The sequence below is a fragment of the Adiantum capillus-veneris genome, chromosome 21 (genome assembly GCF_014529385.1).
Source record: "Adiantum capillus-veneris isolate H3 chromosome 21, ASM1452938v2, whole genome shotgun sequence".
Lineage (NCBI taxonomy): Eukaryota > Viridiplantae > Streptophyta > Polypodiopsida > Polypodiales > Pteridaceae > Adiantum > Adiantum capillus-veneris.
Genome location: NC_140951.1, coordinates 103,326,990 through 103,341,624, shown reverse-complemented (window position 1 = coordinate 103,341,624; position 14,635 = coordinate 103,326,990). Strand labels below are relative to the sequence as shown.

At 41.5% G+C, this 14,635-nt stretch overlaps 1 pseudogene; it reads left to right on the top strand.

The window, feature by feature from the left end:
• Positions 1-1,770: 1,770 nt before the first annotated feature.
• On the top strand, positions 1,771-11,709 carry LOC147431456 (uncharacterized; annotated as a pseudogene).
• Positions 11,710-14,635: the final 2,926 nt, after the last annotated feature.

Here is a 14,635-nt window from a genome sequence, read left to right as displayed (position 1 = left end):
TCCATATCATCCTCCTCATGCATAATCTTCGACTCCAGCTCTTTACATAGCAAAGCAATTTTAGCCTCATTGCGGCTTGCATAAAGACCTGCTAGAATATCCCAAGCCTGTTTTGCAGATTTTGCTGAACGGATGTGAGGAACAATGGTGCGCTTCACAGACAACGCAATCAATGCATGAGCTTGCGCATCCTTAACATCCCAACGAGCTTGTTCTGTCGTAGGCAAAACAACTCTAGCAGCTGCAATCCTTGCAGCAAGACCTGCAACATCCTCAACATCGTCTACATCCTCAGAACCAGGACGTACATCAATGCCCTGCACAATGTTCCAGACACCTTTTGACACAAGAACATGTTGCATCATATAAGCCCACATAGGGTAGTTGTCCCCATCCAACTTGTCCTCGGCAGCAAACATCTCGAACACATCTGTGTTGTTGTTGTCAGCCATGGTAAATGTTGCACCTGATGTGAAAACTGCCCGAAAATAGGAGAAATGGAGCGGGAACAACCTGTGCTATATAGCACAAACCGTAGAAGACTATAAGGCACCTGTTATATAGAAAACGACACTAATAGAAATTCTGCACAAAATGACAAAATAGCCTGTGCAGTACTGCCAAAATCAGAACTCTGAGCAGACCAAGCTCTTCGAGCTATCCCAAAATTTTTGTCAACCTGCGAACACTCTCCAAAGCTCACTGAAATCGGAGAAAGTGAGCAGGCGTGTGCTGGAGCAACTAGCGACTAAGCCAGGGAGGACGTGACCTGCTCTGATACCAATTGTTGGAATTAGGGTTGCAGAGAAACACACACAGCTTGGAGAAGACGAAGGAAGCTCAAGGCACACAATAGAGAGTGTGTTACTTAGTGTGCAATGGAAAGATAGATAGCCCTAGAGTGATGGGCGTATATACAATGCACGGGGAAAAAAACCTCCTAAAGAGGGAAAAAATGCCCCGGCGGTCGTAGTGTGTTCACACACATCACTACCACATGTATATGGTAACAGGCTCCGCGTACAAAACATATGTTTCAAAGTCCTAAATTAGTTAAGGTTATGACAAGGGGAGCGGAGCACACGAGCAAAGATGGAGTAATGTGAATTCCGCAAGATAGTCCTGCATTTGAGCATATTGATTCGCTATGGCCAGATTTCGCAAAAGAATCACGCAATTTAAAGATGGGTGTAGCATTAGATGGTGTGAATCCATTTTCTATAAAATCAAGTAAATGGTCTACATGGCCGGTGGTAGTTATTAACTATAATCTACCCCCATATCTTGGTATTAAGAAAGAGCATTTAATGCTCTCACTCTTAATCCCAGGAAAGCGACAAGTTAAAGACCTAAATGTATATTTGGCTGCTCTCATTGACGATCTTCAAGATTTCTGGAGAGGGATTGATGTCGTGGATATGTCAAGAAGCATCGGTGAAAGGAAGTTCATTGTTCGTGGGATTTTAGCATGGACTATCCGCGACTTTCCAGGATATGGTTTTTGCTCAGGTAAATGGTTTATTTATATACATTTTCTCATATTTTTTTGTATATTTATTGTGCTAATAATCTTTGTTATGTTTTTCATGTAGGAATATGTACCAAGGGTTATAAAGCTTGTCCTGTGTGTGGTGATTGGTTGAGATCAACTTATAGCAAAAACCTCAACAAAAATATATATCTTCTACACAGACGATTTTTACATGAAGAGCATCATCTACGAAATAGAAGGCAAGCCATACATTTCAACGGGAAGGTAGAAGAAGGGAAATGTCCAATACCAAACACACCAAAGGATTCGTATCTAAAGTGGACTGTTGGGCCCGCTATCGATCCGGAGTCGGAGCTCATAAGCGGTGATGAAGATGACGCTGTGAAGGTGCGAGCCAGAGGAAAACGTTCTCTCGCTCAAAGTCCTTTGATATGGTACACTTTGGAATATTGGAAGGATTTGAGGATATGTCATCTTCTTGATCCTATGCATATATTTAAGAACGTTGGTCATTCGTTATGGCAACACCTTGTTGGCTTGAAAGACACAGTGGCAGCAAGAAATGACTTAGAGGATCGAAATTCAAAGCCTAATCTATGGCCACTTTTTTATGAAACTGGACGCGACACAACCTATGAGCCTACCCCATGGGTACTCAACGTAGTGATCCGAGCCTATCACAAATTTTTGTTTACTATATTTTGTTGGTTTTCCTTGCTTCTAGAGGTTTACAATAAAAGAAAGAGTGAGAACAACCTCTTGGAAAAATTCAAAAAATGATTTGATGGGAATTTTTTCTTGACTAGTTCACCGGAGGTGAAAGGTAGAGGGAGAACCTAGTGGTAAAGGGAAGGAAAAATATGTAAATGTGAAAAGAAAAGATACGATGTGGTTGTGGAGCCATGCACCCATGATTCCAGGGTCATGAGTGGCTCATATCATCATGGATTTAGAGCCATATGATGATTCAAATAGATGGGACCCAAATGGAAGACTTGGTAAAGGAAGGAAACAGACACATGATTTTGATGGATTTTAAAAAAATACTTTCACTCCGATCTAAGAAAAGTTGTCTTCATCAAAGTTGTAGCTGATGAGCAGGAGATTCTGACCATATTTTTTTTATAATTTTTGAATCTACGGTCTAGGAGATATGGCTAAAATGGCGGACGCCAGTTTTTTCAACTGTGGTGGAGACCACCCCCTCTACCTTTACACACACACCCTTCCTTTTCCACATTGAGACCTTCTCTAAAAATCATCCATTAGTCTTCTCACCCTCCCCTCCTTCCTCCTCTCTCTCAAGCTCAAAAAACCATCACAAATTCCTTTTCTAATCACCTCTCTCATCACACTTAATCTTGTTGTAATTCATAAGTTCTCATTCAACCCCTTTCTATTATTACTAGATATGCATTGATTTTATGTAGATTCTTTACATTTTAAAATAAGGAAGCTCTTGGACTCAAGCTATGGAGGAAGGAGTGAAGACAACACAAGTGATGATGGAGCCAATTAGTTGCAAATTGGTCAACAAATCACTTGGAAGGGGCTTCTTCATTGGTTGAATGTCCCTAATCAAGCTTCATTTGTACAAATTGCACTTGGATCTTAACCTCACTCCTAATCACTCTCTTTCCTAGATAAAGAGGCCCCCCCCTTTGTAATTTCAAGTATCCCTCAGCCCCATTGAGTCTTTGTATCACTTATCCTGAGCCCATAAAGCTCATTCATTCACTCTATTCTTGCACATTCTAGAGTGAAAATTGTTTTATGCTAGTAACCTCCCCTCCTCTTACTTATGTTAATTAAGAGAGATCTTTTATGTGTGTGTGAGAGTGCTTGATGTGATTTTGGCTAATTCTTGAGTTGTTGTTTAGTAATCTACATGCTATTTGTGTTGGGAGTGCTTGAAGTTATCCATTCCTTGTACACACACTAAGGTTAATGCTTCATTCATAGTGATAGTTCTCTCTCTCTCTCTCTCTCTCTCTCTCTCTCTCTCTCTCTCTCTCTCTTTCTTTGTGTAGTGGTCCTAGTCCACGCTTCCAAGACTAGGTGGTGCCCTCATCTCATTTCCCTTGTGGCGTAATGGAGTTTGTTTTGGTGTAGAGCCCGCCATTCCAAATTTCCTTCGTCATAAATTGGTGCCCCCATGGAGGAGTTCTCAAGTAGCGCTCTGTCAATCCTATGAAGGAAGGACCATCAAATTCTCCGAGACTTCCACTATGGTCTCCCCAAGAAGCTCGAGAAAAGAAGCGTCTTTATCGACAAACGACACGTATGCGGATAAAGAGAGTTAACTACATACACTCTTCTTTGCTTCAAGGAAAATTTAGAAGTCATCAAGTCCCTAGGTCAAAGCATTGTATTGAGTGCTTCGTGGCTAGTGTGAAGACACTTCCTTTGAAGCCTCGACTTCAGGTGGTGAAAGCACTTTCAAACTCGGGTATTAACAAGTTTTTGGAGGGGGAGCTACACATCAATGGGGTGCGGTATTGGCAAGAGGCTACATATGGTGATGCACTCCAACTACTACTAGCAAGAAGGCTCAAGGTAGTTGAAAGGGTAGCCATTGAACCCTATGAACTCTAAAAAGCTGAAGATGGTCACACCAAAGCTAGGCTAATCACTGGTGAGCAAATTCTTTGCATCTCTCAAATGGTGGGATCCAAGAGGGCTGAACTTCAATGAAGTCCTTCATGGAAGTTTGTATTTAATGCACCAATGAATAATCCCATTTTCTACGAATAATCCCATTTTCTACAACTTTCAATCAGTTCAGAATATTAGGGTGAATGTGCGCATTGATAGAAATATTTTTTTCCAACAAAGATTGGTCTTCTATTTTGGAGTTGAGAGGTTGAGAGAGATATTGTTGTCCCCTGACCCTATAATATTTCCTATTTTGGAGTATAATGTATCTTTTGATGTTCACATCTTCATCTTGCTTTAAGCATACTCCATGAATCATAGGGATTTATATGGACCTTTCCAACCTCTTGCTAGAGAAACTGTGCATATAATAGCTAGCACAAAGCTTAGGTTCCAAAACATCACAAGGAACTTACTAGGCCCTCGTCGTCTAGCTGAGATTAATGCATCTATCAATCCATTTATTCTAGCTTTAATAAGATATGATTTGGGCCTAGACGTTTTCATCTTTGTGCTATATTGAGAGGAAGGTAACCCATTTTATGATGGCTTTCCCTAACTTTTTTGGGCGTAGTGGGGAAAATGCTGGGGATTTTTTGGATAACTTGGAGATGGCTTTCCTTGTCTCTGGGAGGGATGACGAAGCATTGAAATTGACAGATTTTCCTTTGGTGCTCAAAGAAGAAGCTAGGGTATGGTTCCAGGTTCTAGATCCAACCCAAAGAGCTGATTGGGAGGGATTGAAGGCGGCTTTCCTACGAAGATTTCAACAAGCCAATTCAACAGAAGAACTATGGCAACGGCTTCTGGCCCTTCATCAAGTTGACCCTCATGGTTATGCAACCTATGAGGAAGGTTTTCTGAAACTTTGGGGGCAATGGTCAGACTCATTAAACCCTGGTGAGAGAGCTCCAAATTGCCTCCAAAAGGATCGATTTATCTCAGGTTTGTACCCCTTGCTAAGGGAGAAGGTAAAGAGAAAATTTACAAATACTCTTGAAGATGCCTTAAGGATTGCTAGGAAAAAGAATCGAAAGATTCTCTATCAAGCCCAAGATGGCTAGCTAGCTTTGGGAGGCAATATCACAACTATGGAAGCTTCTCACGTACCTCCAAATGTGCCTAATGCACCGTACCTCAATAGAGGTCAACAAGAAGATATGCTCCAACAAATAAACAATCTCACAAACCAGCTAGAGGGTTTGAGAGTAAATCTTGTGCAGGGTGCAAGAAGGCCTATTGAGGGGAATGGTGGGAATCGGCCACCAATACGACGTCAAGCAAGGGAAATGTTGTGTTACAATTGTGGGGAAAATGGCCACGGCATGTATAATTTCCCTCATCCTAGAAGATATGACTACCTTGTCAGAGGTCCTCGACAACAAGTAAGTCCTCCCCGTGCTAGAGCTCAAGCACAAGAGCAACCGTAACCTCAAATTTTGCAGCCACCTCGTGCTCAAGCTCAAGCCCCTGCTACTCAACCAAATGTGAGCATCATAAGGATGGAGGAGGTCTTCAAGGGCAGAAGCAACCAGGAAGAAATAGCTAAAGGGAAGATGAAGATAGATGAAGTGGCTACAATGCCTATCAAGCGTGTGCATGTCCAAGATGAAGAAAGTAAAGAAACAAGCAAGGATGCAAGCAATGAAGCAAGTACATCTCGGGCAACTAAAGATGAAGCCAAGAAGAGAAAGACCCGTACTAGGTCTCAAATTTACATCTCTGATTTCCCTATGGGATCTCGGACACAACCTTATGACTTGACAGTTGATGTGAGCTCTCAAGGACCAAAGATTACTTGGCCACAACTACTTCATATCTCCCCAAAGCTGCGACGACAATGGTCAAAAATGGTGAGCACGAGGGCAAAGCAAAGTAAGCTAGTAAGTGTAATCAAAGCGTATGGTCTCAAGGATATAGTGCCTTTGGTGGAGGCTCAAATCAAGGGACAATGGATTCCAAAAACTTACATTGACAGTGGAGCAGAGGTTTGTGTCATGACAGAAAAGCTAATGCATCAATTGGGTTTAGAGGTAATGGAATCATCAAACTTTAGGGAAAAAATGTCCAATAATGTCTCTGTCACTTGTGTGGGTGTAGTGAAAGCTTTGAGAGTTTCTGTTTTTGGAATCACTACAGAGGTTGATGCTTATGTGATGCCAGTAAAGGGAGAAGGATACCCCCTTATTTTAGGACAACCTTGGCTCATGGGTATAGGAGCTAGGCAAGATTGGGCAACAGGAGACTTGGAGTTGAGGCCTTGAGTGGGTGGCCATAGTCGGAAGGTGGTTTATAACTTGAAGAATGGGCGACAAGAGAACCTTGAACTAGAGACGTCAGCTGATGAGTGGAGCTCAAGTGGATGCTCCTCATCCATGGACGAGGAAGAGAGTTCAAGTGAAGAGAGTGATAGCACTCTCGAAGTCATGGGCATCACCATAAAGGAAACTACCTCATCAGAAGACAACCCAAGGATCCAAATGGAGAATGTGTGGGATGCCAACCTAGAGAAGATGTTATCCAAGGATATAAAGGAAGAAGAAAAGGAGGGTTATGTAAATGTTCTCAAGAAGCATGCATCATTGTTTATTTCTGATTACACTTACATTACAGGTGTCACTGCAGTGAAGCATCATATCCATCTAAAAGAAGGGAGCAAGCCAGTAGTACAAAAACTAAGAAGATTAAGAGTTCTGCAACAAAATGCACTGTTGTCCGAGGTGAAGAGACTCTTAGAAGCAGGATTCATATACCCAGTAGAAGATTCATAATGGGTCTCCTCAGTAGTGGTGAGGCCAAAGAAGAATGGTAAATGGCGAGTGTGCGTGGATTACAAGCCACTAAATGCTGCAACAAAAAGGGACCACTTCCCTCTCCCATTTCAAGATGAGATTCTAAATGAAGTAGCAGGCCATGAGCGATACAAAGTGTGTGATGGATACTCCGGCTACTTTCAAATACGCATTGCAAAGGAGTACCAGAAAAAGACTACTTTCATCACACCATGGGACTGTTTTGCATTTCGAGTCATGCCTTTTGGTCTCACCAACACTCCAGCCACCTTTCAACGATTCATGAATATGGTCTTCCAACCTTACTTTGGTAAGTCCATAAGGGTTTTCATAGATGAATTTTGTATTTACAGCTCCAAAAGTATGCATCTCGGCAAGATTGACGAAGGATTTACTTGTTTAGCTAAGCTGGGTGGACAACTAAACAAGGACAAATGTCCCATTGGGGAAAGCAAGGTTACACTATTGGGGCATGTAGTGTCCATTGATGGAATCGAGGTAGATCCTGAAAAGATAGAAACATTGCTAAATATACCTCCCCCAACTTCCATCAAACAATTAATCTCTTTCTTGCAAAAGCTAAGATATTTGAGTAGATTCATACACTTACTCTCCCAAGTGATATTTACTCTACAACAGCTGACTCGTCAAGAGACGCTTGTTTGGAGTGAAGAAAGTGATGGGCATTTTAGAGAGATTAAAAAAATGTTAGGGTCACTCCCTGTAATCCTCCAACCTTGTTGGGAAGAAACATTCTTTGTAAACCCTAGTGTGGGAGAAGAAGCCATTGGTGCTTCCCTCCTACAAAAGATCCAAAAACATCCTTTATGAGTCCTGTGTATTTTGCTAGCCGCCTCATGGAAAACACAGAGAAGGCCTACACCCTGATGGAACAGCTAGTGTTAGCCCTCATGTTTGCGGTAACCAAGTTTCGGCCGTACTTGCTGCCAAAGAGGTTTGTAATTATCATTGTGGAGGATATGTTTCCCTACGCACTACAACATATGGAAATCTCTGACAAAATAGCAAAGTGGGTGGTGCGACTTCAAGAGTTTGATTATACAATATAGGTTGAAAGAACAACTCGAGCATGCTTAGCCGACATTTTAACAAACAAGTGCTATGAAAAAGTTTTCCATTTGAAGAGAAAGGAACTTCCACCACCTCCAGCTCTAGAGGCTCTGGTCAATGCTTATAGCCTCTACTTTGATGGAGCATACAAGAGAACCAAGGATAAGGCAGCTGCAGGCATCGTGGTCTTATCTCCATTAGGAGAGAGGATCCATGGTGAAGGGATCACTCTAGAAGATGTCCACTCCAACAATGAAGCAGAATATCAAGCTCTAATTCATGGCCTTTGTTGGTGCCTGGATAATTCAATTGAGAGATTAAATGCTTTTGGTGACTCCATGCTTTTGGTAAGGCAAATGCAAGGTACATGGGATTGCAAAAATGCCAATCTCTCTACTAAAATGAGAGAAGCCAAAGCTCTTATGAGGAGATTTAGGGAGGCACAAGTACATCATGTGCCAAGAGACCAGAACAAGGAGGCAGACCACCTAGCATCATCGAAGTTAAATGAGTCAATAGTGGGAGCAGTGTCCATCCAACTTCCCCTTCAGCAAGGCAAGGAGGACTTAGAAGATATTATGCACATTTTGGAGCAAGGAGAGGCTCCTAAACACATGAATGAAGGGGAAAGGAGATGGTTAGCTAGGAAAGCTACCAGGTATCGCATAGTAAATGATAATTTGTATTGTCTTGGTAAGGATGGTGTTCTTAGGAGAGTGCCTTTGAAGAGTGAAATTGAAGACATTTTAAAAGCTTGTCACGATGATGTGTGCGGAGGACACTTTGCACACGACATCACTAGTAGAAAGGTTCTACAAGCCGGGTTTACTTGGCCAAGTCTTCATCGTGATGTCAAATACTAGTGTCAAACATGTGATGAATGTCAGAAAGCAGGACCACGACGGCTCATAGCTGAACCTTAGAACCCAATAAAGGTATATGGGCCCTTTGAGAAGTGGGGAATTGATGCCATAGGGCCTCTACCACGCACTCAGTCAGGTAAAGAGTACATCATTATGGGAGTAGACTACATGACTAGATGGGCTGAGGCTATTCCAACCAATAGAATTACTGCTAAGGATGTGAGTCAGTTCATCTTTGACCACATCTGTTGCCGGTTTGGCACCCCTCTTGAAATACTATTTGATAGAGGACCAGGGTTTAGAGCAGACTTGGTAGGAGAACTCATGCAGAAGCTAAATATTCAGCATCAACACTCTACTCCTTACTACCCTCAGTGCAATGGCTTGGTGGAAAAAGTAAATGGAATCATTTGCAAAATTCTCACCAAACAGGTACATGCCAGGCGCCAAGATTGGGACAAACACCTGAATGGAGCTCTATGGGCCTATAGAACCTCCTTCAAAACCGCATTAGGGTACACACCCTTTCATTTGGTTTATGGAAAGGAGGCACTTTTACCCATTGAAGTGAAGTCAACAAGTCTTCGAATATTGGGTAGCCAGTTAGGCTCTCAAAAGGAGAAAGTACATCAAAGGATCATGGATCTAGAGAGGTTGCAATTGGATCGTGAAGAAGCCATCAACCACTATTCTCAAGAAGCAGATAAGCACAGAGACAAGCTCAACAAAAATCTAGCATCCAAAGACATCAAAAAGGGATCTTTGGTGCTTCGATATGACAATCGCTTCGACACTCATAAGGATGGAAAGTTTCTTTTTCAATGGGAAGGCCCGTTCTTGGTACCCAAAAAGTTCAAAATGGCTCTTACGGACTTCAAGACATTGATGGTAAAGTGCACAAGACCAAGACAAATGGATGGCATCTAAAGCCTTATCACATCAGGATAAGGTCAGCCCAAGATCAAAGAATGTAGGCTAGAGGCATAAATACCCCTAGCCCGATTTGGGGGGGCTATGATCCAAGCCTATCACAAATTTTTGTTTACTATATTTTGTTGGTTTTCCTTGCTTCTAGAGGTTTACAATAAAAGAAAGAGTGAGAACAACCTCTTGGAAAATTTCAAAAAATGATTTGATGGGAATTTTTTCTTGACTAGTTCACCGGAGGTGAAAGGTAGAGGGAGAACCTAGTGGTAAAGGGAAGGGAAAATATGTAAATGTGAAAAGAAAAGATATGATGTGGTTGTGGAGCCATGCACCCATGATTCAAGGGTCATGAGTGGCTCATATCATCATGGCTTTGGAGCCATATGATGATTCAAACAGATGGGACCCAAATGGAAGACTTGGTAAAGGAAGGAAACAGACACATGATTTTGTTGGATTTTTAAAAAATACTTACACTCCAATCAAAGAAACATTGTCTTCATCAAAGTTGTAGCTGATGAGCAGGAGATTCTGACCATATGTTTTTTATAATTTTTGCATCTATGGTCTAGGAGATATGGCCAAAATGGCTTATGCCAGTTTTTTCAACTTTGGTGGAGACCACCCCCTCTACCTTTACACACACACCCTTCCTTTTCCACATTGAGACCTTCTCTAAAAATCATCCATTAGTCTTCTCACCCTCCCCTCCTTCCTCCTCTCTCTGAAGCTCAAAAAACCATCACAAATTCCTTTTCTAATCACCTCTCTCATCATGCTTAATCTTGTTGTAATTCATAAGTTCTCATTCAACCCCTTTCTATTATTACTAGATATGCATTGATTTTATGTAGATTCTTTACATTTTAAAACAAGGAATCTCTTGGACTCAAGATATGGAGGAAGGAGTGAAGACAACACAAGTGATGATGGAGCCAATTACTTGCAAATTGGTCAACAAATCACTTGGAAGGAGCTTATTCTTTGGTTGAATGTCCCTAATCAAGCTTCATTTGTACAAATTGCACTTGGATCTTAACCTCACTCCTAATCACTCTCTTTCCTATATAAAGAGGCCCCCCCCCTTTGTAATTTCAAGTATCCCTCAGCCCCATTGAGTCTTTGTATCACCCATCATGAGCCCATAAAGCTCATTCATTCACTCTATTCTTGCACATTCTAGAGTGCAAATTGTTTTATGCTAGTAACCTTCCCTCCTCTTACTTATGTTAATTAAGAGAGATCTTTTATGTGTGTGTGAGAGTGCTTGATGTGATTTTGGCTAATTCTTGAGTTGTTGTTTAGTAATCTACATGCTATTTGTGTTGGGAGTGCTTGAAGTTATCCATTCCTTGTACACACACTAATGTTAATGCTTCATTCATAGTGATAGTTCTCTCTCTCTCTCTCTCTCTCTCTCTCTCTCTCTCTCTCTCTCTCTCTCTCTCTCTCTCTCTCTCTCTCTCTCTTTGTGTAGCGGTCCTAGTCCACGCTTCCAAGACTAGGTGGTGCCCTCATCTCATTTCCCTTGTGGCGCAATGGAGTTTGTTATGGTGTAGAGGCCGCCATTCCAAATTTCCTTCCTCGGCAGAAGAGGTGCTGACTATCAACAAGAGGATTCAATTGATTCGTACGCCTACAGGATATGGAGCATCTTGTCAAAACATGTTCACTTTAGATGACAAGAGCTTGTCTGGTTTAAAAACACATGATTGGCACAATTTTGTGAAGGTAATGTTTTATCAATCTTTGTAAGTATTGATTTTCTTGCATGTTTTGTTGATTGGATTAAACATGTATACAGCATGTTCTACCCCTTGTTATTGATGGATGTACTACCCAAGGAGTCCAAGACGTAATATATCGCTTTGGATCGCTTGCAAGGTATTTATCGCTCATTAAATTTTAGTGTTAAATTTTAGTTGATAAGTTCTTAATTCAAATATAAATTTAATATCTTCTTTATTTTATTGATAGATGGATTACATCTAAATAAATTGACAAAAGGTTAATTCCACAAAAGAAGCGTGAATGTATAGAGCTTCTTTGTTTAATGGAGAAGGAACTTCCAACCTCCTTTTTTGATATCCAAGCTCATCTGCTAATCCATCTAGTGGACGAGATAGAGCTTGCTGGTGTTGTTTCTACTCGATGGATGTTTTGGGCCGAGAGATTTATGGGAGTACTGAAAGGTTATGTACGTCAAAAAGCAAGACCAGAGGGTTCTATGGAGGAAGTACGTATGGATGCTTGAAGAATGCATGTATTACATTTGTGAATATCTTGAGCAAATCGATTTTGAAGCTCCACGCGTATGGACAAATGCGTCTTCTTCTACCATGTCAGACGAGGTATTGTCTGGTATGGGAGTCCCTTTTCGACTTAAGATCCAAGATAATTTGGATATTTCTACTTTCATTGTCTATAATAGTGAATGCATGCAACAATTTTTTGAGGAGTATGAGGAGAAACTTGTGAACCAACGAGTTGGCAGATGTAAAAACAGGAGATCCAGACGTCAAACCAACGTAAATAACATCGAAGACGTACCTACTTTCATGGATTGGTTATACACCCGTATGCAACGGGCGAATAGAGATCATGAGACAATCTCAAGGGAATAGAGAGAGCATTAGGAAAAATATGGACTCTCCTAGGGACCTTTTGATTAGGGAAGGGTTAGTGGAGGACCAATGAGAGGCCTCTTGGGATATCACTTATAGCCTAAGGAGAGATAGGGGGGTAGCCTATTTGTCCCCCTCTTCAATGCTTGATTCCTAGAGAGAAAGGGGAGGTGGACTGGGGGGGGGGGGGTGTAAAAAGGGGGAAAGAGGTGTCATAAAGCCTAGAGAGGGACCCTTGACAAAAAGGGACCCCAAAAGAAAAATTGTGCAGGTCAAAAAACTCTAAAAATTTGAAATTTTTGAAAAGTATCAAAAATGACCGTTTCCCTTCCAAAATTGCCCAAAACATAACCAAACATCAAAACGTCACTTTTTCTCTCCAAATTTCCTCTCTCCCACAATCTTCTCTCCCCTGCCCCCTCCCCTCCCCTCTGCAGTCAACCCCACCATAGCCAAAATCTCACTCTCCATCTTCTCTAGCTCTCCCTCCCCTCCCCCCTCCATTCTCTCTGTGCTGTGCAGCCCACCATAGCCCAAAGCTCATCACTATCCTCCTCTTCAGTTGTCCCCCTTCCCTCTCCTCACTCTCTCTACAGTCAACCCCACCATAGCCAAATGCTCACTCTCCATCCTCTCTAGATCTCCCTCCCCTCACCTCTCCATTCTCCATAATGCAGCCCACCATAGCCCAAAGCTCATCACTATCCCACCATAGCCAAAAGCTCACCCTCCATCCTCTCTATCTCTCCCTTTCTCTCCTTCATTCTCTCTCTACTGTGTAGACCTCACTATCCTTCTCTCCAATCCTCACCCCCCTCCCCCTTCCCAATCTCTCTCTACTGTGTGGCCACCCGACCTCTTCTCAACCATGTCCACCCATACCACGCATAGACGGCCCAAGTTGGAGATACAAAAGGTCATACTACACAACACAAAGAGCTCGAAGGTGGAATAAATCCCAGAGGTATTTAGCAAGGCTCATGGGTCTACATGCAACCGTTCAGTGTTGGTCCTCATGGAGTACAATGTCGAGGCATACTGGAATGCCATTGGAAGTGAAGACTGATGGCTTTCAAAAAAAAATCTGGAATGGTGTCCATCACTCAACATGTGTATAGTGTACCTGAGATCCACTTGCAAAGAGCTTCAAACCAATTTGCACCTCATTATAAGTCTAATGCTAAGTCATATTATGGATATGTCCTCTTTAATTTGCATGTGTTCATATTTTTTGACAACGGGTACCTTTATGGTTGTGCATGCTATAGATAAGAACTAATCTATATAACTCAACAATGTATACTAATTTAAAATATAATAGCTAACACCATATTTGTTGTATTACAGGATGTTATTGTAGTGGATGCTTGGGCTCAACTTGGTTTGGTGTCAAGTGGAAAGTGCGACTTCTCCAATCAGAAGCTCATTATAAACAGTCTTTGTTTGGTGTGTATAATTATGGATATGGAGGTCCATGGAGTTATCAATGATGAGACAAGGCTTGCTAAGAGCATAGCAATTGCCTCAGTCTATATTCCATTCAATGTATTTGATCCAGTACATAACATCCCAAGCTATTATTGTAGACAAGATACAAACTTTGTAATGAAACTACTTGAATAGAAAGCACTCTTGTTTCATTACATTTTTGTCCACTCTACTTAATCTTCAACTATATGATGGTGTGCTTGTGATCAATTTTTGTTTCATCTAATCTTGTATGTGTATTGTGCTTCCTGCCAAATTTTTGGTGCTCATAAGTGAATTGATCAAGTAAATTGATTTTTTGGTAGCAAGTACACCTTTGCAATGTGCCTGCATGTAGATCTAGTAAGCCATCTAACCTCAAAGGTCAGGTTTGATTTATTCTCTGTTGTATGAGCGCTTAGAGTTTATCTCAAAATGGTGGAAAGCTTTAAATTCTTAGAAGAATCCCATACTCAAGACTAATCTAAGCAAGATAGAGCAATCATATTTCCTTGTGTTGCAGGCATAGACATGAACCTCCTTTGGCATTGAACAAACATTTAGTTCATGAGCACTCAGAGTTTATCTCAATATATTTGGCAGGCTTCAAATTTTTTAAAGAATACACTCAAACCTAATCCAAGAAAGATAGAGCAATCATATTCCCTCATGTTTGCAAGCACACACATGAATCCCCTCTTGGCATTGTGCAAACACTTCGTTCTACCTTTGCCATCAATAATG